General features: G+C 43.6%; 1 long non-coding RNA gene across 1 annotated transcript; it reads left to right on the top strand.

Moving 5' to 3' along the window:
• Positions 1-70: 70 nt before the first annotated feature.
• Positions 71-18,270, top strand: LOC310673117. The gene is made up of 2 exons (XR_014508869.1): positions 71-216; positions 17,753-18,270. It is a non-coding gene; the product is annotated as an uncharacterized lncRNA (long non-coding RNA).
• The last annotated feature ends 4,593 nt before the right edge of the window (positions 18,271-22,863 follow it).

Raw genomic sequence — 22,863 nt, forward strand, 5'->3', positions numbered from 1 at the left:
TGAACCTGCTTCCCCGTGACCTATAAATCATTGCTTCATCATCAACTGCACCTTTTTTTTTTAGCTCAGGGTGCTTAACTGCCGGGCGATTTACGAGGTTTGCCAATGGTTCCGGACAAAGAATATTTAATGAAAGAAAAGAGAGAGAAAATCCTCAGGAGATTGCACTTCTCTGTGAACCATGAGCCCTTGAAGCAAACTCATTCTAGGTTATGTGTAAGTGAGTGTATAAATAATATAGAGTTACATACACCTAGCTGGACAGGAGGTCATAATTCCTGAGAGGCTCTATAGCCTTCCTAGAGCGCATGAGCTAAGGTCTCTATAGGTAGACGGTTTTTCTACAGCACAGAGCTCCTCAGATCCCTGAGATGCCAAGTGTTGCTGTCTGTACAGCAAGCAATTACAGATAGCGCACAAAAGAGTCAAAGAAAACCAGGCATTAGCTCTCGACAAACATGCTACCAGCTTCCCCCACATCTTCCACTCATCACGTCTCTCTCTTGTTCAAGGCGCCAGGGATTTCTAGAGAGACACAGTTCAACCCACACATATACAGAGCAGCTAATCTGGCGTGGCACAAGAGGAGAACATCTGGAGGGCACTCCTTGATTAGCCAGCACAATTCATTGACTAATGGCTTGATCACACAATCCACTTGCTTGCATGCTATTGTGGAGTCAAGGGGCAAGTTATGTCAACCTAACAGGCAGGCTGTTAGGCCATTAAAGATTGCCAAAGGAGAAGAAAGGAATCACCTTCTTTTTTAAGTGGTTTGCATAAGCTCCACATCAGCTCATTTAAATGTATAGGTGCAAATCAAGAAATAATAAATTAACATCAGTGGAAATTAAACCACATCTCACCATAGTGGGGAAGACTATGACCAGGTGAACTTTGCACCTGCTCCGTCTACTGTCCAGGAGCAAAGGTTTGATGACCAATCCCATGCTTTCCCTTCGGATGGTTGTTTATCTGTAAACCAGCCTTGGACTTGACAGGGCACGCGACTCTTAATCTCAGGATCACATTGGGCAAAAAGATTCCTGCATTGCAGGGGGTTGGACTAGACAACCCTCGTGTTCCCTTCCAACTGTACAATTCTACAAACCCTTCTGATGGAGGACTGTGCTCGGACAGCCTTTTAAATAGAGGACAGCTTCAAATATGAGGGCAGTCCTGTGCAATGTGCGGGACATATTGCCACCCTATCAACACAACAAGCTCCAAAAGGGCATAAGAAAAGCTCTGCTGTGTCAGGCCAATAATGAACAGAAATGGAAAATAGCAACATGCTACATAGGATAGCGGGTGGCAGGGCTGTATTGCTGACTTGGCTTCCCATCGTAGTGCCTTGCGGCTGCCTACTAAAATAGAGAGAAGGAGGTCCAAGGCAATGAGGAGGCTGGCCTAGTGTGGGTGCAGTAGCATGAGTTGGCAGGTTGGTGTGGGTCAGGTCAGCAACAAGCCCCATCCTTGATGCTCCACTGGCTACTACTGGCTACACAGTAAGTAGAATGTGTATTTGGCCCAGAACACTTGCTTAGCATGCATGAGGATCTCATAGCAATTTTTATTTTTATTTTTATTTTTATTTTTACACCGCCCTCCCCGGCCAGGGCTGGGCTCAGGGCAGCTAACGCCGAATATTAATTACAATAAAACGTAATAGGGAAAAAAGAAGAAAACATTTAATTAAAATATGGCTTAAAATACAGCTTAAAATGCAGCCTCATTTTAGAAGCAGCCCATAAATCAAGACTATAAAGGGAGGAAACATCAGATATTCACCCGAGCCAGCTGTCCAAGCTGGTCCTACATGGGCCAGCAAAAAAGCCAAGGGAAAATTTATATACCAAATCCCATATAAGGGGTCAGAGTGAGTCCAAGCCGAAGGTCAGGCAGAACAGCTCCATCTTGCAGGCCCTGCAGAAAGATGTCAAATCCCACAGGGCCCTGGTCTCTTGTGACAGAGCATTCCACCAAGTCGGGGCCAGTGCTGAAAAGGCTCTGGCCCTAGTTGAGACCAATCTAACCTCCTTGAGGCTCAGGACCTCCAAAGTGTTGTTATTTATGGACCTTAAGGTCCTCCTCGGGGCATACCAGGAGAGGTGGTCCTGTAGACTCTCAGGTAGTAGGAGTGTCAAATGATGTCTGATGCAGGAGTGCTGCTGCCTATCAGGCCTAAGTGGACAACGCCAGAGTTCCTATTAGTTTGACTCAATATCAGGCACCTCTTCAATGCTCAGTCAAGCTCAGTTTTCCATTGTACACTGCCCAACCCGCCCCCCCAGAGGGTCAGATTTCAGGTCAAGGATTCAAATGAACCACAGTCACGTTGCTGATCAGTCAAATGATCGTCCATTCCCCATCCACTCTGTGGCCCACTGATCAGGCCAATCTAATCTGGGCTGCCTGAGGACCACCTGCCTGAGATTTGTCCTCAAAACAATTTGAGGGCAAGGCTAAAGGAGAGATCGGGGCGGGGGGAGGCAACCACCCATGTCCATGAAGACTCAGCAGCTGGGTAGGCCCTTTTTACAGTTTTCCTAGCACACCGCCTGACAGTCTCGGATCACTCTGGGCCAGCAGCCCACCATGATCTGGGGCTACTTCAACCTCACCCAACTCACAGCCATATTCCCCCAAGTCAGCTTAATGCAGTTCAGGCCTAGGGCCTCAGCCGAATCTGGTGCACAGCTCTAAAGAATACACTTCAAAGTTATAAACAGAGTTACCACAATTAACAGAGAAGAAGAGGGGAGAGGGAAAGGGAGGGAGCATAGGTGCCAATTCCCTGGAGCCCTGGGTGCCTGAGCACCCACAAAATTGCCCATGAAGGGGCCAGGCACCCACAAAATTCGGTGCCAGGGCCATGTATGCTGCATAGCACCCACAGCCCCAGACACCGACAGCTGGCACTCCTGGGAGGGAAAATGATTCGGGAGAAAGGTAGGGTGATATTTTTGTTAAAGCCGCCCTTTAACCTGAGGATGTCAGAACATGTCTTGTAATCTGCTTCTTGCTCATGAGCAAGACTTTATGGGTGTATGAACTGAAAAATACTTCATTTTGCCTTTTCTGAAAAAGTTGTGGCCTCTACGTTCTTCTGTGTAACCAATTTCAGGCCCCTTTTCTGATATATGTCAGCTCAAGTAAACCGATGCATATTTTCCAGCTGTATCATTTGGCTTTCGGGGGCAGGGGGCAGGGATTGTCCTCCTTTTCCATTTTCCTAGGGCTGTTTTAAATGTCACATTGAAAGGGGACTGCCCGTCTGTACTTCAAACAACCAAAGGAGCTAAATATAAAAGATGCATCATGTGCTTTTTGCAGAGTGGTGCCAGATTTTAAAAACTACATGTTTTTCTGCCCTTTGTTCCGCAACACCAGAGATAGCTAAATATAACTGTAGGACACTGGATAATTTGGCCTGGTGATGGAGCACGATAGAGGGTTTTTATTATCTCAGGGCTTTGAAAGGCAAGTGTCACAAGCACACACACGATTTGAACAGCCACTGTGAGAGAAGGTGGGAAGGGATTTTTTGACATGCACTCATGGCAAAAAAAACCCCAAACCATTTATGCTGCACTTAGCAGTAACAGTGTTGGCTCATCCATTCTTCTCCCCGCCAGCACCGGTTTTTAAATCAATTAAATCTCTCTAATTCATTCCCAACAATGCAGGAGCATTATTAAGTGCCTTCACACAGAAACCGTATGAGAGGGGCATGGAGGAGAATGGTGGCATGGTTATTTTTTACAATATAGTCAATATAAACATTTTCAGGAAAACTGTTAAAAATAAATAATTTGCAGAGCCTATTTAGATCCTGGTCACCTCTGGAGTAGATACTGCAGCACACCCTACATTCTGCTTCCATATTCTCAGTATTCCACAAGAGGGATTCATGTGCATACAGGAAATTTAGGTTAAAATGGATTGAAGGCCTAGTGCAACAATTCCACTTTTGTTTTCAAAACTGGGATTTTTGCAGTTAGGAAAGTGATGGTGAAATGCATTGAAAATTGTGGAATGAACAAATGATTAATGGGAGCATGTATAAGCACCGCACAACCAAATTAGGATGTACCCTATGTTCTTTGTTATATAACCTCCCTGCAAACAAATCAGAATGAATTTCACTAAAGACCAATAAAAGGCACAAGAGGACACTTGGGCAAAGTGGTAAAGATGCACCCAGGAGTATCCTTTCGGGAGAGAACAGGTAACATGCAAATTTCCAACTGGTGCCAACGTTTTGTAGCATTTTGTAGTGAAAACCTCACAATTTGTAGCACCCCACAGAACAATAGACACTCAAAACTGAGGGTCACGGGGTCACCCAAAAACCCAACGTTGTCCAATCCCTTCAATTTTAAATCATTTTGCAACAAAAAACCCATGATTTGTAGCCCCCCACAAACAGAACAATAGACACTCAAACCTGAGAATCACAGGGTCACCTCAAAACCCAACATTGTCCGATACCCTCAAAACCAGTGTCAAAGTTTTGTAATCATTTTGTAGTGCTTTTTGTGAAAACCTTGCATTTTGTAGCACCCCACATATGTTTGAAATGTTTAAAGCTGATAGAAAATACAGTTTTATTGATCAAAATTCACATTTCATGAAGGAATTTTTAAAGAATCATTTTTAGCAAATAAAAATTGTCTATTGCTCTATTTGTGGGATGCTACAAGTTGGGGGGGGGGTTGCTGCAAAACTCTATAAAACGATTACTGTACAAAACTTCCACACCTGTTTCAAGGGGATCAGACAACATTGGGTTTTTGTTTGCTAACTAGGAACCCAAGTTTGATGCATCAATTAATCTGTGGGGTGCTAGAAAATGTGGGGGTTTGCTACAAAGTGCTTTGAAACAATTACAAAACTTTGGCACCTGTTTTGAGGGGATCCCAGATTTTGGGGTTCTTAGTTAATGGAGCTAGTTTCCAGAACAGGGGAACCACCCCCTCAAAGAGCCCCTATCTTCCCAGCATTCAAGAACAGTTTATCTGGCCTCATCCAGTCCACCACTGTATTCAGACACTGGTCCAGAGTTTTCACACCCTCCGTTGATTCAGGTGTTATGGAGAAGCAAAGCTAAGAATTATGGAAAGTGTGTCTCAAAAATAAATGTTTGGAATGCACTGATTTAATAAACAGAAAGGGCAGGACAGAATCAAAAGCAACAATGGGGAGAATCTCTAGGGTTCTTCTCACAAAGTTCAAGCCTTTAACGTTTCCAGGGAAGCCAAGCAGAAAAACTGAAACTTTCTGTTTCTGTTACCATACATAAAAAAACACAATCCACATCCCAAGCCCTCTAAAATGAGATTTGTTGTTCAGAAGCTCAGAGCAAATATAGCATTATTCTTTCTGAGGCAGCATTAACAATGAACTTAAACTTTCAAGCACAGCCATTTCTTTTATTACACAGCATTTTTCAGAGCTCTCAGAGTATAATTCTGTCTTCATCCATCTGGCTTATAACAAAGCACCTCAGTGACGTGAAATAAATCAAATAGGTAGAAACAAGATAACTTTTCCAACACTGTTGGTGAGATTCTGAGATTTCTTTCTGAACATGTCTACAAATTTAGCCATTAAAGGCCAATCCCTGGAGTTGTTTTCCAACCAGCTTTTAATAATAATAATAAACCTTGGAAAGTCTTGGAAAAGTCTTGGAAAAGTCAACCTTGGAAAGTCTTCACACGGATATCCAACAGATGTCCTGAAAATGAATGTGGCCTGGATTAGATTCTTAATGGAATGAAAGGTTATGTTTCTGAGTTGGAGAACTTAAAAAGAGCTCTGCTAGATCAAGCCAACGGCCTGTCTATTATTTACTACAGTTATTCTTATTATTACAATTTATTACCCATTCTTCACCCTAAGGGTGGGTTACAACAATCAAGGCACATTAATACAGGTCACTCTCAACTACTACTACTACTACTACTACTAATAATAATAATAATAATAATTTGTACCCCGCCCATCTGGCTGGGTTTCCCCAGCCACTCTGGGCAGCTTCCACAGAAATCAAAAATACACTAAAATATCACACATTAAAAACTTCCCTGAACAGGGCTGCCTTAAGATGTTTTCTGAATGTCAGGTAGTTGTTTATCGCTTTGACATCTGATGGGAGGGCATTCCACAGGGTGGGCGCCACTACCAAGAAGGCCCTCTGCCTGGTTCCCTGTAGCTTTGCCTCTCGCAATGAGGGTACCACCAGAAGGCCCTCGGCGCTGGACCTCAGCATCCGGGCAGAACAATGGGGGTGGAGACGCTCCTTCAGGTATACTGGGCCGAGGCCGTTTAGGCTTTAAAGGTCAACACCAGCACTTTGAATTGTGCTTGGAAACGTAAGGGGAGCCAATGTAGGTCTTTCAAGACCAGTGTTATGTGGTCTCGGCGGCCGCCACCACTCACCAGTCTAGCTGCCGCATTCTGGATTAGTTGCAGTTTCCGGGTCACCTTCAAAGGTAGCCCCACATAGAGCGCATTGCAGTAGTCCAAGCGGGAGATAACTAGAGCATTCACCACTCTGGTGAGACAGTCCGTGGGCAGGTAGGGTCTCAGCCTGCGTACCAGGTGGAGTTGGTAGACAGCTGCCCTGGATACAGAATTGACCTGCGCCTCCATGGACAGCTGTGAGTCCAAAATGACTCCCAGGCTGCGCACCTGGTCCTTCAGGGGCACAGTTACCCCATTCAGGACCAGGGAGTCCTCCACACCAGCCCGCCTCCTGTCCCCCCCAAACAGTACTCTGTCTTGTCAGGATTCAACCTCAATCCATTAGCCGCCATCCATGCTCCAACCGCCTCCAGGCACTCACACAGGACCTTCACCGCCTTCACTGGTTCTGATTTGAAAGAGAGGTATCATCTGCATATTGATGGACACCCAGTCCAAACCCCCTGATGATCCCTCCCAGCAGCTTCATATAGATGTTAAAAAGCATGGGGGAGAGGACGGAACCCTGAGGAACCCCACAAGTGAGGGCCCAGGGGTCTGAACACTCAGCCCCCCCCCCACCACTTTCTGAACACGGCCCAGGAGGAAGGAGCGGAACCACTGTATAACAGTGCCCCCAGCTCCCAGCCCCCCAAGACGGTCCAGAAGGATGTTATGGCTGAGAGATCCAGCAGAACTAGGAAACAACTCTCACCTTTGTCCCTAGCCCGCCGGAGATCATCAACCAGCGCGACCAAGGCAGTGTCAGTCCCATGATGAGGCCTGAATCCTGATGTGAGGGTTATGTTCCGGGGATAGTGTGTAAAGCCAAAAGCATGAATAGTCAAAACACATTGGGTGCAATGATGGGTGGGCTTGCCCAAGCTCCCCCCCCCGACTCCCCCCCTTTAAATTTTAATACATCTTTTTGCCAAGTGCGTAAAGCTGAATGCACACAAGTTGAACACGTGCAAATTGTGACTAACTTGTATTAAAACACAATGTTAAAAACAGTTTAAAGCTACTTACAAAAAAATAAGGTAGGCACTAAAAATATACACCTCAAGTGTCAAAAGCCAGGGTGAACAGGTGCATTTTCAGCATTCATGGAAAGCTGTATAAAGAAGATGCCACATGCAACTCTGAAAGATGCTCTGCCTTCCCAGTACTTTGACAGACCTGCCAGGTGCTGGTGTAGTTTATTTTCATCCCATGGCTTATAGTGGGTCCATTCTGTCCTGCTGGGGAGAGTCCAGTAGTGCACTGAATGAGACAGTTAGGCTTGCAACCTTACAGATGCATATTTTGAGTTAAATATAGTTGTCCCTAGGAAGCCAAACGCCATGGGAGTCAAACGGTTTGGCTCCCAAACGCCGCAAAGTGTGTTCTCCCTAAATGAGAGCCCGTGTTGTGGTGGGGTCCGCTGAGTCACCCCTCTGTTGCCAGGTAGGGTGATAAAATATAACCCTGGCATTTTATTGGTTGGCTGTGTTGCTGGGGGAATTTACTTGTTGCTAATTTGGTGGGAGGGACCTAACTGTTTAAATTCTGAGCACACAGCTTGGTGCTTTCTCTTTCGCTGCGTGAGCTGGATCACCCACCCACCCACCCTCAGTTCAGAGGTTTTGCTTGACCTTGCTATGCCTGTCGTCTGCCATTGGGGCAGGGGCCTGGTAGGAATTTTGTCCATCTGGCTGATTGGCTGGGCCATTTGGTTTTTGCCTACTGTGTAGCAAATCGTCACAACTTGTAAGGTTGCTAGTTAGGCATTGGTTATCAACTGGTTGGAGGAGGGGTAAGGATTGGCTGTGCCTGCCCCTCCAATGCTGCTGCAGAAGGGAATTCCATTAAAGGAATCCAGGGGCTTGCCACGATTTTGTCTGAATCCCTGGAGAGGGGCTAGGGCCGGCAAGCCCCAGGAAGCATGCGGGTGAGCGCTGAGGGCCTGTGACTCAGCTCCTTTGCTCCCTAATATTGTTTTCCCTTACTGGCATCCGATGGAGTTCGGTTGTCAGTTCTGTCCCCAGGTGGGGGGGACAGATAGTCTTAACCAATGCCTAAGCAACCACTCAGAGATATGTATTTTAATAAAGTTGTGGCCAAAATTATACCAAAAACCTTAAACAAAAATTATGCGTGAGTTGTGAGTTATTTGAGGGGTGGCTTGGGGACCTCGACACGCAAACCCAGAAGTGAGTGTTCTGGTTTGCGAATGTTCTTTGGAGCCTGAACGTCTGACGCGGCCTCCGCAGCTTCCGATTGGCTGCAGAAGCTTCCTGCAGCCAATCTGAAGTTGCGCCTTGGTTTCCGAACATTTTGGAAGTCCAACAAACTTCCGGAATGGATTCTGTTCGACTTCCGAGGTACAGCTGTATGTTCAAAAATACATACTTGTTATTGATCTTTTAAATTGTAAATTTGTTAAAGAAAAAACAAAAGAAACACAGACACACAAAGAAGGGGGAACACAACGGAACAAAAACAATATTGTCAGCTCCTGTTCACAGTGCAATAAACATCAACACATCCATCCCAGTTTACAAACACAGATCGATATACGCCATTCAAATGTCTGAATAGGTATCCAAACAATAGCTAGCTCATTCTTCTAAGTATGTTTCTATAAAGTACATTCAAACATGGCAAGGACATTAAGGCCTTCAAGCCATTGTATAATAGATGGTGAGTATTTATCTTTCCAGGCTCGAAGTAGAAGTCTCTTAGCGACCATAAGGGCTCATTAAATCCATTTTTGTTGTCCTGCTGTTAGCCCTCATACTACAGGGAAATAATTTAAAAATACACAAATAATAAGCAGATATAAAGTATTTTGCTAACACAAGCTGAATACAGACAGTAACTTCAGACCAAAAATTACATACTTAACTACATATTTAAATTTGCATTTTCATAGAGGCTTTGTTTTGTTTTTTATTTAAAGAAATGCAGATTACTGCAGAAAAGGGATATAATTTACTTGTGAATCTGGAGACAGTGACACAGATTAGAAGTAGACTCGTTCTTCTTTCCCTAAATGTTGCAGGTGTGGTGGTGGACCTGATGAAAAGCCAGGAAAGCCCCACCCCCACCCCGGGTCAGAACCTCTGCTAGGAATCCTAGAGTCTCTGAAATATAACTGCTCGCTGCACAAGTAAATAAGAACTCTGTTTGGTTCTAACCATAGGAGCCAACTCCTAGAGGCTGCGGTCCCTTTGCCCCCCCCCCCCAATAAAATATTTGAGGGCCCCCCAAAGTTGATGGGCATTGCCATTCAAATGGTATGTGTATGCCGCATCTTGTGATCAAATATGTGGGGCAGGGCCTACGTGGCCCCCAAATATTTTATTCAAGTTGGCATGCCTGGCTCTAACTACCTCTGCATCAAATGTCAACCTCAGAGCAGCCTGAGGTCCTGCAGCTCATATTCAAGTAATCCAACTTGATGCTCCTCTGACGAACCAATCTGCTACCTACTCTGGCCAGTGGACTGCCTGCCCCTTGAGAACTGGACTTGCCCTGTGGGCCAGGCTAAGCTATCAAATTTCTCCTAACACTTTTAAAATTTATTTAAATGTAACTACCTCTGGCTCATAGATTCTCCAGATTACTTTTATTCCTTTAAAAACAAACATTTGTGTCTCTCTCTATTGGCCTACCTCTGAGGACTTCGGCTGCTTAATGAATGATTCAGTGGCATAAAAGTATATAATATCCACTTCTGGAGCTTAGTCAATCTTTCAAGGGAAGGAAGGCCTGCAGCTGGAAAGCTGTGCCCTTGTACATACTTTTGTCACAGATGGCACCACCAAGAGGCTGCTTCTAGGCAAATGGAAATTTCAGTGAAACGGATATCTGTACATACAAGCTCATTCTGAAGTCTCTTGGGTTCTCAGTGTTCAGTGACTTGAAATAATTTCTTTTGATTTACTATACTCCAGCCTTCCCTTGAACTGATGCCCTCCAGATGTTTTGGAGTCCCATCAGCCCCAGCCAGGGTGACCACTTGACAAGGATCATGAAAGTTGTAGCCCAGTACATCTAGAGGGCACGAGGTTGGGGAAGGCTGCTATAATCTATCCTTTTTAATCCAATCTGTATTTTCCATATTTGAAGTTATCAGATAGCACACACCTTACTTTTCAGTGTGAATAGCAGCCGATGCTTCATTTCATTTTTGTCCATGTGTCTCATATTCTACTTTTATGATCCCAGTTCTCTGTTTTTGCATAAGAAGCAAAGGAGACCTGTGGCCTTCCAGATGTTGCTAGTCTCCAGCTCCCATTTGCCTCAGGCAGCTTGGTGAATGGCCTGGAGTGAGGGAAGTAATAGTACCACTCTATTCTGCCTTAGACCATACCTGGAATACTGTGTCCACTTCTGGGCATCAAAATGTAAGATAGGTAAAGGTCAAGGGACCCCTGACCATTAGGTCCAGTCGTGGCCGACTCTGGAATTGCGGCGCTCATCTCGCTTTATTGGCCGAGGGAGCCGGCGTACAGCTTCCGGGTCATGTGGCCAGCATGACTAAGCCGCTTCTGGCAAACCAGAGCAGCGCACGGAAATGCCGTTTACCTTCCCACCGGAGCGGTACCTATTTATCTGCTTGCACTTTGAGGTGCTTTCGAACTGCTAGGTTGGCAGGAGCAGAGCAGGGACCAAGCAATGGGAGCTCACTCTGTTGCGGGAATTTGAACTGCCAACCTTCTGATCAGCAAGTCCTAGGCTCTGTGGTTTAACCCACAGCGCCACCCGCGTCCCCCTTAAGAAAGATAGACAAGCTGAAATGTGTGCAGAGGGGGTTACCAAGATGATCAAGGATCTGGAAACAAAGCCTTATGAGGAGTGGTTGAGGGAGCTGGGAATGCTTAGCCTTGAAAAGAGAAGACCGAGAGGAGATATGAGAGCCATCTTCAAATATCTCAAGGGCTGTCACATGAAAGAGGGAGCAAGCTTGACTTCTCCTGCTCTGGAGGGTAAGACTCAAATCTACTTTATTTTATTCCTAGGATTTTCATACCATAGTTTTCACTTTCCATATTCATACCTTTTAGATATCTTATCTCATATTTTGTCACTTTGCTTTGCAACAGAGTATAGCATGCTTTGTCCTTGACATTACTAGAGCTATAGTTAGAATGAAAACATCAATCCATTATTAAATGTGTAAAAAACACAGGCGTTAGAACTCAATCTTCTGCAGGTTTGCAGCACAGCTTTGTCAAGCTTTAAATTCACCAAATCTGTTTGGACTGCTTGAATGAATGCATCTCAGAGAATGCCTTCTCCTGTATTATCACTCCTGTGTGTTAAGATTATCTGATACGACCTTGTTCCATGTCTTTCACCATGTTCCATGTCTTTCACCATCAAAGGCTGCATTAGAATTACAGAATTGTAGAGTTGGAAGGGATCTCAAGGGATGACTATTCCAATCTCCCTCATATGGGATGATATATCCCTCATATGGGATATAATCTACATGCTTAAGGGGTTAATACCATAGAGTAAGCTGTCCTGCCAGACTTAGCTATGTCACTTCACTTACCTTGGGAGGTAACCGGTAATCAACCCTATTGTTCCCTCCCAGCCTACCTGTAAATCTCAGTATGTGACAAGGTTTGAGCTGGTTGCTCCCACTCAGTAGCATGGCTCTCACCAGCCACTCTTGAGTTTCTATACCAATAACCTAGGAACTTTTACCACTTTGTAACTAAACTAAGTTTTACTGCCTGTGCAACTTTTCTGACTGATGTATGAAAAAGCACTTACCAAATGTGTGCATTTTTTTAAATGCTAAGGGAAATCTAAAACTTTGAAGTTCATTCGGAAGTGCATATTTTAGAGGTCTAACAGCTTATATTTCCATGCTTTACTTTGCTGTGCATTTTGTGACTTTAAATCTCTGCTGGAGTTCTCTCACCAAAGAGTACTTGTCCCCAGACTTGGATCTTGGCATCCAGGAATTCTCTCTCATTCTCTCATTTGTGTGTGTGTGTGTGTGTCTGCACGTACACACACACAGTGCTTTTTTCTAAAAAACAAATGTACTCTCATTTTGACTCATGAAAATCTCCATTTTATAGTTTAAATTGGGAAAAATAAATGCAGTAAATGGACAAAAGTAGAAAGATTCACAAAATGTTTAGGGGTATGCATACACCTGCGTCCCCCCCAGAAAAAGCACTGTATGTATGTATGTTTACACACACACACACACGATTGCATCTGTTTGAGTCGGTTCCTATGGCAAAATGTGGTCCCTGGGGTATTTAAAGCTTTATAGGCCAAATCCAGCACTTTGAATTGGGCCTGGAAACTAATTTACAAGCAGCGCAGGTGGGCCAGGATTGGCATAATATGCTCAAACCGTCTTCCCTCAGTCTTGCCTGGCTGCTGAATTCTACACCAGCTGACATTTCTGAACCATTTCAGACGCAGCCCCACATATAACTAACCACCACTGAACATCATCCTTTTTGATGACTAGTGGCCCAGCTGCCTCAAAATATAATGATGTTGGGTCAGTTAGACTAATATAATGAATAGATTATCCCAGATTATACACATTTGAGTTGGACGTGAGTCACCCAGAATGCACCAGTGGCCTAGTCCTTTCTGAATGCTGATTTCTACGGCCCATTGTTCTCTTTCCTACCCCCTTGAGTGAAATGAATAGTGTTTACTTAACACATTGTTCCTTTGCAACCCCACTTTTTTGAGGGGAGGTACGCCCTACCAGCGACTGAGATCTATGAAGCCAATTACACCGACAATTTAGAGTCCAAGTGGAAATTAGAAATGCACTACTGTCCTTGACGTTACTGGCGCTGCAGCTGGAATCAAAACATTAATTCAGATTAAAGCTGAATCAGACAACAATTCATTAATTTTCCAATGAAGCATTTGCATTTCATCTCTACACATGATTTGACTAGTTAATGAAATGCTACCACCTATGGTGCCTAAAACTGAACTTGTCAGCACTCCATATACCACAAGGTTGCATATGGGAAGGATGCAGGAGCTAGTGAATGCAGCAGAGCATGAGAGAAAGAAATGCGAGGCTAATTGTTATGCCATTGATTTAACTATGCAAGCTGATTAACCTCCAGTTCAGTTTGGGTAGGTTGTTGTTTCTTTATTAATGTTATTTTCTATGCTGTCGTTAATTAGACAATAGGAGTACGGTGGTTGGTACAGTGGGACAACTGGAGCATCACAAAGGGGAGAAGCCAGGAATTGAACCTAGGCCCTTCAGCATGCAAAGCACATGCTCTCCCGTGGAATTACAGGCTGTAATAATTCCACCAACAGCTAGTGGAAGAAGGTTAAGAACCTTATTAGAGGCCAGAAAAGCTGCTTCTGGTGCCTGACTGGGTGTAACTAACAAATTTGAAGACAGGGAAGGAAAGTTAAACCAAACTAAAGTACCTGCTTTGCCCCTAAGGGGCAGTGTCAAAATTACAAAAGAGTATACAGTGGTAGCTCAGGTTAAGTACTTAATTCGTTCCGGAGGTCCGTACTTAACCTGAAACTATTCTTAACCTGAAGCACCACTTTAGCTAATGGGGCCTCCTGCTGCTGCTGCGCCGCTGGAGCACAATTTCTGTTCTCATCCTGAAGCAAAGTACTTAACCCAAGGTAACATTTCTGGGTTAGCGGAGTCTGTAACCTGAAGCGTATGTAACCTGAAGCGTATGTAACCTGAGGTACCACTGTAGTTAGCGAACAACCCCAAATGTCAACAACAGATCTCGTGATAGGACACTGGTCCCCCTGCCATTCTACAACTTGCTTCCTACTGGTTCCAAGCATCTGCATGAAAATCAGTGTTCATTTCTTCTCTTCCTGCTGGGGCGGCAGAAGTTTTGCTTGCTCAAGAACAAGGAGGTTCTTTGGTGTAATTCCAAAGGACTTTAAAAGCCCTTCCGCATAGCAGCCAACTGGATGTGTGTGTAGAGCTTTTGGTGGTCCGACATGACCCTGGCCTTTATCAGGGCGACTGAGCCTTTAGTCTGACAAGCCCTGGCCTGTGGAACTCCTTGCCAATAGAACAAACCTTCCAACACGGCACAACCCAAATCCGGGATGCCATCTTCCAGGTCTGCACTCCCGCACAAGTCATGTGACCCAAGCCTTTTGGGGGTGCAGTGTCCAAAACGTGTGTTTGGGGACACCATGCCTGAGAAAAGCGCAGCCCAAAATAGCACAAGATCACAGTGGCCATATGGGCCACTGTCCACCTGCAAGAAAAAATGGGATGTCCCATTTTTTCTGTGACAATTGATGGGTATGGTAGAAGTTAAAAAGGAGCCATCCCTCCTCAGTTGTCGACACCGTTTTAAAAATCATAAAATTCTGAGAGGCCTTGCAAACCTGAGATTCTTTGCCAACCATATTTTATGACTATGTTATGGCATGTTTTATGGCATGGTAAAATAGTTTTTACCATGCTTTTTAAGCCAGTATACCACCTTGTGCTATTTCAGATGATGGTGCAGTTTACAAATATTTAAATAAGTGAAGCACTATGTTGCTCTAATGCAACAAATCCACATTTAAAAAAACATAAAAACTGCCCCTTCCCGGACTTATTGCAGTTGGGAAAGTGATAGGGAAATATAGTACACTGAAAAATGTTGGGGGTGCAAATGATTAACGGGAGCACTTCTAAACACCCTGTAAGAAAACCAGGATGATGGTCCCTTGGCATATAACTTCCTTGTGAACAAAAACAGAGCAAATTATGCATAAAGACCAGACATAGTCTAATCTTAGCATAAACTCTGTGCAAGAATATCAGGATGGATGGTCAAAAAACAGGTCATTTGGAGAACCCCAGTTTTAAATAGCTTTATAATTTCCAACAACAAAAGTAGTCTCTTTTGGCAAAGTGCTTTCTGTTACAGTGGTGCCCCGCAAGACGAAATTAATTCGTTCTGCGAGTTTTTTCGTTCTACGAGTTTTTTCGTCTTGCAAAGCACCAATGTGTATTGACGGTTTCCCATAGGAATGCATTGGCGGTTTAAAAAAAAAAGGCGCAAGACATTTCGTCTTGCAAAGCAAGCCCATAGGGAAATCTGTCTTGCGAAGCAGCTCAGAAAACGAAAAACTCTTTCGTCTTGCGAGTTTTTGGTCTTCCGAGGCATTCGTCTTGCGGGCCACCACTATAGTTGTGCATACTTATGTAAGACTCTTAAGTATGCATGACTAGCAGAAAGTGTGTTACAAACAAATAATATTTGATTTTATAAAAATTACGCAGCTTTTTAAAACCAACTAGGCAAAATCAGTCTTCGTTGTTGTTTTTGGCTTTGGAACGACTGTATCACTCCAAACAGTAAAATAAACAAACAGAATTTCTTTCCTCCCCCCACCTCAAGAAAGGAAACTGAGCGACAATGTGTAGCATAATGAGAGTTCAGCATTTTGACTAATTAGTTTGAAACAAGCTCCAGCTCCGTTTAGCTGTTCTGGAGTCCTTTAACTCTGCAGTGCAAACAACTCCTCAATGACAGCAGGTGGCTTGTTCTTACACATTTTAATAGGATGCTGCTAAAATATTTATTCTTTTGTTGGATTAGTTGATATCACAGCCGGCTGGGAGCATGCAATAACTTTCTGACTGTTGTACCCTTCCCAAGAGCCCTGGGAGAGAAATAAGTAAGTATAGAGCATTTTAGTACTTTGTTTCAATATTTGGGAAATGCAATGGGACATCTACCTGTATCTGTTTTCATTTTTGTTAGTTCAAACACATTCAATTATATGGCAATTTAGTGCTAATTATCAGCAATTAGATGTGATAGAGGTAACGTAGAAATAATTGATAACCAATGGATAACCATTAATTACTAGAAACTGATGATCAGCAGAAGTTGGTAAAGTTTCACTCCTCCATCCTTGAGTCTTTTCAGGTTCCAGAGTAAGGAATATAAGCACACAAACACACATTCCCAAAGGGGCTTCTTTCATCACTCAAGTCGCTGGCAAAAGTTTAGTTTTGCGGATGATAATTAATTGCACACTGAGCTTTTATTTTTAGTAGGAAGTGCTGTTTCATAGACAGAAACCCTGGTGCTAATGGGATGACTCTGGTAAATACAACCCATTCTGCATCGTACAAATGAGGAATCCATGGCGCTCTAGATTTTGTTGTACTAGAACTGCCATTGTCCTTGGCCTGTTGGCTGCTGCTGCTGGGAATTAGAATCCTACAATAATAAAATAATAAAAAATAAAATTTTATTTATATCCCGCCCTCCCCAGACGAAGCCGGGCTCAGAGCGGCTAACAACAGTAAAAATGATACAACATTCTAAAATCATTTCATTATAAAATCAGTTCAAATCAGATTAATGGCAACCATTGGGCTAGAGTTCTGTGAGGATTGCCAAAGGAGGATTGCCAAATTATTATTGTTGTTGTTGTTGTTGTTGTTGTTGTTAGCTGGAGCAGTTTTTTGCTCCCCCTTTTCTTCTAATTTCTCTCCCCATTGCTTTAGTCTTCCTGTCTCCTCTCCTTGCAAGTTCGCTCTTTACCTCCCCGCTCCCAGGCAGCCTCCTTTATTACTAGTGTCTCTTATCTCCCTCCAATCGCTTGCAGATCAGCAGCTTTGTTTAAACACCCACTTCCCTCTTTCAAAAAAAAAAAGCATGATCTGCTTTTTGCCCCTGGGCAATTTGGCTCCAGGGACCATGCATTCGCTCCACAAGGCGCACAGACATTTCCCATTACTTTTCAGGAAGAAAAATGTGTGTCTTATGGAGCGAAAAATACAGTACATCCAAAAGCTTTATTCAAGAAGTCAGTACATGATCTATGTATGAGCTCATACTATAGATTATAAAGTTCTCAGATATGTAATCAGAGTTCTATAATACATGACTAGATCCAAGCTAAGACATTGTCCCAACGGCTGGTATGCCCTTCCTACTTTGCTTTCGAACAGCCAAGCATAGACTATCACTCAGGTGGTTCATGTCTTCTATGTAAAGATAGCAACTAAGCAGCCCTCCAAAGGAGATCAAACTGTTTGCATCTGATGATACATACTTGGAGATGGAAGCTTGTCTGGTGCTGCTACCTCACTCTCAGTCCCATTCTCTGTCAACCCTGCTGAACCCAATGATTGGTGAGCTGGCTTCTCAGTCACCATGACAATGTCCTGCAATGAAGGTGAGGCCTGAGGCAGCTTGAGTGGCTCTCCTTCCACCTAGGGAGCACAACTCGAACCCTTCCCATCCCCGTCCACCGACTACTTCTCCTTTCTCCCCTCTGACAGATTTTGCCAACCTCCTTCCCTCCCAGATGCTGCCCCAGGATTCACGGCATACAACAGCAGGAAGCCTGCAGGTTCCCCATCCCTGCTGTACAGTTTATAATTTTGGTGAATTTACTACTGCAATGTGTCAGAGGATAGCCAGAAAAAAGATGGCCAACATAAGCTGGAAAGAGACAATCTATGAGCATCCAGTACTTTTCTTCCATGTCCAAAGAGCATCATGCTTGCCTGTGCTTTCAAGGGAAATTTAGGTTGATAGTTGCAGCATGAAGATAAACCCGACTACCATATTGAAGAATCATGATCTCATACTCCATCATAGCATCTGTATAGTCCTCGGTCCAGCTCTTTTGGAAAGAGAATCGCACCTGTCAAAGCGGCAGATTTCCCTGGGAGCGTTCCCATCAAATATCATTGAGCTCATATGCTGCCGAACTCGTGAAACCCATGGAGAATTTGGCCAGAGGTTAAATGCAAATAACATTGTTATGCACAATAAAACTGCCTTATCCTCTCAAGGTCAGAGGCCGAGTATGTTACATGAGGTCCCAGTGACCCTTTTTGCTCCAAAACGGGTGTCAGCAGATGGGCATATAGAAAGCAGAAGAAAAGTGCTTCTTAGAATGGCTCTCTTTACACATTTAAACATTGTGCACTGAAGCCCAGCATTATTACCAGCCAGTGGTATTTAAAGCCATTATCCAGCTTGACAGCTCCAGACCTCCAGGCAGCCCTTCCAAATGCCACTGTTGATTTGCTGCAAATGTTAAGCAAGCAGACACTGCAATTATTTGTCAGCAATATAACTTTCCCCTCTTGCCCCGTGGTCATCAGACACATATGGTGATGTGTGAGCTTCATTTGAAAGGATGCAGTCTTGAACCAGGAAACAGAGAGCTCCAATAGCCCAAGACTGAGCAATTAGATAGCAAACAAGCATTAGCAAGAGGTGGTTGCACATCAAGGAAGCTCTCCATCTGGTGGTGCGTGCAGTTGCACTTTCCAAGCTTTGGCTTAACAACAGGCCTTGGTATTTGCCCTCAGTCAAGTCTGCTTCTGCTTTGGCTGTAAATCGGTGGTTTCCCCCAGAGAGCTGGATGACCTTCTGGGTAGATGGGGCTTTCATTTAAGGAAATGGGCAGAGAGGTGGGTGTATGGAAAGCTAAGAAACTTGCTCTAGAGAAAAATAGTGAGGCTTGGAATGACAGCGCACCTCCCAGTCCATGGACAGATGTCAATAGGATAGGGAGCTGAATATTAATTTAACATTATATATATATATATATATATATATATATATATATATATGCAAATGCATTTGACAGGTGTCTCAATTAAGCAGCTAACAAAGCAATCCTGGATATTGAGGGTGAGGTAAAAGGGAGAATGGCTCTACAGCATTTCATACATCCATAGCCCTACCAGCTCAATGCCACTAAGGTAGGATGCCTTGTTATCCTTTCTTTGTTCTTGAACTCAATGAGAGGGAACTGAGTGTGGCAGTTCCAGGCCTGGAACAGTTAAGGGAGTCTTTTGTGATGTGTTGGGGAGCTGCGGATCCAAGCTCATCCCAGGCACAACCTCAGCATGTCCCCAGAACAACCTGTTTGGGCCCTTCTGACAGCAATGCCTCTATACTTGCAGGCATTCCTGCAGGAATGGGGGGAGGGGACCTTGAGGGCAATAGTGCTGATTCACAGGCAAATCTTGGTCTCCAGTGGCAACAGCATCCCCCCCTCCCTACTTCCTGTGTGTTTCCCACAATTTCCTGCATGGGGGCGGGGGGGGGACTTCATATTGGTCCCTTAAACTCATATGAACAATTGGGCTTCCGGGTCGGCGCGGCTGGCTAATGGCGGATTTCCTCCGCTGTGGAGGAGACCGCTCCCTGGAAAGAAGGGTCTAACCGCCACGGCGAGGCGGAGACCCGCTAGAAACCACGGTCGAAGGAAGACCGTGGGCTTGGGGTTCGGCACGTGCCCTTAGTGCCCCCCTACTCACGGGGAGACCCCGGTTTCGGGGCTCCGGAGCGACGTGGGGTGAGCAGCACGGCACATCGAATCGATCGCTGTTTTCAGGGAGTGAAGCCGCACAGCTGTTGCCAGAAAAGCGCCGACTTTTCCTGTGGACATTTGGACTCAAATAAACTTCATAAGTAACAGAATTGGATTACAAAATTATTTGAATTTGACACTTGAACATGAAGGTATAAACAGGAAGCCCACCTTCCGTTCTGTAGAAAGAACAAAGCAAAGCCGCTACAAGCTGGAGCCTTTGAAAAGTGTTTTGCAAAGTTTAAATTTTTACCGTTCAAGCTTTCTGAACCCCCCCTCGGAAGCAGGGGAAGATCTTTTGATGGACTATTGAGCCCTGCAGGACAGTAAAAGTGGACCTAATTTTTTGCCGTCTGAAGCCCTGGGACCGGGCTGTCAGTCTTTATAATTTAAAAATAACAACAACGGAAGAATGGATTATATTTTTTATGGAAGGAGGATCAGAGTCATATTTTCTTAGGTATTGACTTGTGGTTTTTGAAAGAAAAAAGGAGCGAAATGGTAAACTTTTGTAACTGAAGTGAATGGAAAATAACTAAAGTAAACTGTTGCCAACTGTTGCATGTCTGGGAACTGGGATTGTTACATTGTTATATTGGATGGAAAATTCCGACTACAGATAAGAAGCTCTGAAAGTGGCCTTGAAGGGCAGCAGACAATACTGGGAAAACAAGCTTGAGAATATGGCTGAAAGAATAATAGCTCTGCTGGATCACGTTTTAAACACAGTGAGCATTCTTAAACAGGGTGTCTCTGATCTGAGGGGAAATGTATTGATTTTGGTACAGAATGGGAACAACTTAACAGATGTCGCTCGAGAAAAGGAACCAAATTTACAAATTCAAGTACTGGAGAAGAGGATGAAGCAACTAAAACCGGTCCTGATTCAGCAAGAGGAATCTCATGTGGATGTCTCAGTAACAGAGCCACTAATTGATGGAGATAAATACAAGTTCAAGGTTACTGAGGCCGAAGGGCAGATTTGGAAAAGCAGTGGCCCTTGTGGACTGAGAGATGCAGGATGGATAATTAATATGCTGGAGGGTGGCACTGCGGAAAAGTTTGGAAAGATGGAGCATTGTAATCCCAAAGAGACTGTGGAGTACGCTGTGGAATACTTTTTGGCTTATGAACTGAAATATGAAGTTTGGGCAAGCGTGCTGAAGAGGATTAAAGGAGAAGCTGGGATAGAAGCTCTTTGGGACTTAACTTCAGGCCGGGAAAGAAACCTGCAGGCAGTCCAGGGAGACGACTTGAGAGCCTCGGACATAAGGGAACCGGGTTAGGGATTTGATTTGTTAACAAGAAAGACTGATAAAATTTGTAAAAAGGACTGGCAGAATCCGAAACCAGGGGGATGAGATGGTGGGAAAAATTGGGAATTTTGAAAAATAGTATTCAGTATAATATGGTATAATTAAGAACTTTTGGGAGATGGTGGAATGATTCTATCTGGCTTTAGTGGAAATAACATAAGGATTTAAGACATTAATATATAAGGGTATATGATTTAAAAGTATAAGACTTTAGGTTTTTCGTTTTTTTCATTTTTTCCTCTTATCTGGGGAATTGGATCTTGGATAACTTCTTTTTAAATGCTTACCTAAATTGTGATGTGGATGAGAGAATAAGGTATAAATGGATTAAGGAAAACAAGTGAGTAAGCAGTGAAAGATGGAAAGAATTTGCTGACCTGATTAACAACTGGAATACAGAAAGGGAGGTGGGAGGAGGCTGAGGAAATAAGTTACTGAAAAATAGAATTTGAAAAATGGAAATTTATCTCTTTTTTTCTGAATGTTTTTGTTTTTGGTTTGTTTGTTTTTTGTGTTGGTGGGAGGGGTGGAGGGAGGGTGTGGGTTTTTTCTTGTTTTTCTTTATGCATATTTGGGTTTTTGCTTTTTTCACCTTTTTCCTTTTTCTCTACTTTGCTGTATTTGATTCTTTTTGGTTGTTGTAATTTTTGTGTTTCTGGAAAATTAATAAATATTATTATAAAATAATAATAATAAACTCATATGAACAATTGATTACAATTTCTTTAATTGGATTGCAGTCCTACTAAATCCACTTTAAAAACAAACAGAGCAGAACTCCAGGAAAAACCCACACAACCTGAAAGTCCTCCTAACAACGGGGGGGGGGGGTGCACTCCTAGACATAAAAAAAATGTCTGCCCACTTCTACATGACCCCTGTAGAAATAACAATTAAACCTGTTTGCCTTTGCCTATCACAAAAGGTCACACAAAAACGCCCTCAGAAGGTGTAGAGTGCGTTTTGTGTGAGAAAAGGCTGTGAGCGGTGGCATTTTCATGTTTCTCTCTTCACAATGGTACTCTGAGAACAAAAACTATTTTAATCTAAAGCAGGGCTAAATAAGCAATTAGTCACTCGTACATTGGAGAACTGAGGAGCAAAAATGACGGTTAACCCACTCAGGCAGATTAGGGTTCTATGGTTCTTCCCTTTGTTTGATGATTGGAATCTTTTCCATTTTGATTGTATTTGCCAATTAATCTGAAGAGCAACAATAATGATGGCTAATAACTACTTTGCTGAAGATAATGAGGAAAAATAACAATTCTTTTGTCGGACACATTTGTACTGCTGTTTTTTCTGGAATATGTGGGAAAGACAGATGTCACAGTGAGTAAGCTTCATGCTAAGTTTTTTTGCCCATCTATCACAAATGTTTAAGGACAACAAGGTCTTCAAAATATATAAAGTAGCCCCAGGCTGCATTCAGACAGTATTTTACTCTGCTTCCCTGACATTTCCTTACCTAATAATTTCCAGTTTTTAACGTGATCTTTCATATGATGTAAAAGCCACTCCTGGAAATCTAGCAGAAGTTTGATGCTCATTTCTATGCTAAATGTTTTCAGAAATGATCAGACAGCCACCCAGTTAACCCGGATTATTGTGGGAGCTTTGTGCTGCGATTTCTCCACCCCTTTGCATGGATAGTGGCTTGTGACAAAACCTGGTGCTGTATTCCGACATACAGTACAGCTCTTTCCCACCATTTTCATGGGTCAGTCATGAGGGAACAGAA

Source organism: Podarcis tiliguerta (genome assembly GCF_965153285.1).
Source record: "Podarcis tiliguerta genome assembly, chromosome: 2".
Taxonomy (NCBI): domain Eukaryota; kingdom Metazoa; phylum Chordata; class Lepidosauria; order Squamata; family Lacertidae; genus Podarcis; species Podarcis tiliguerta.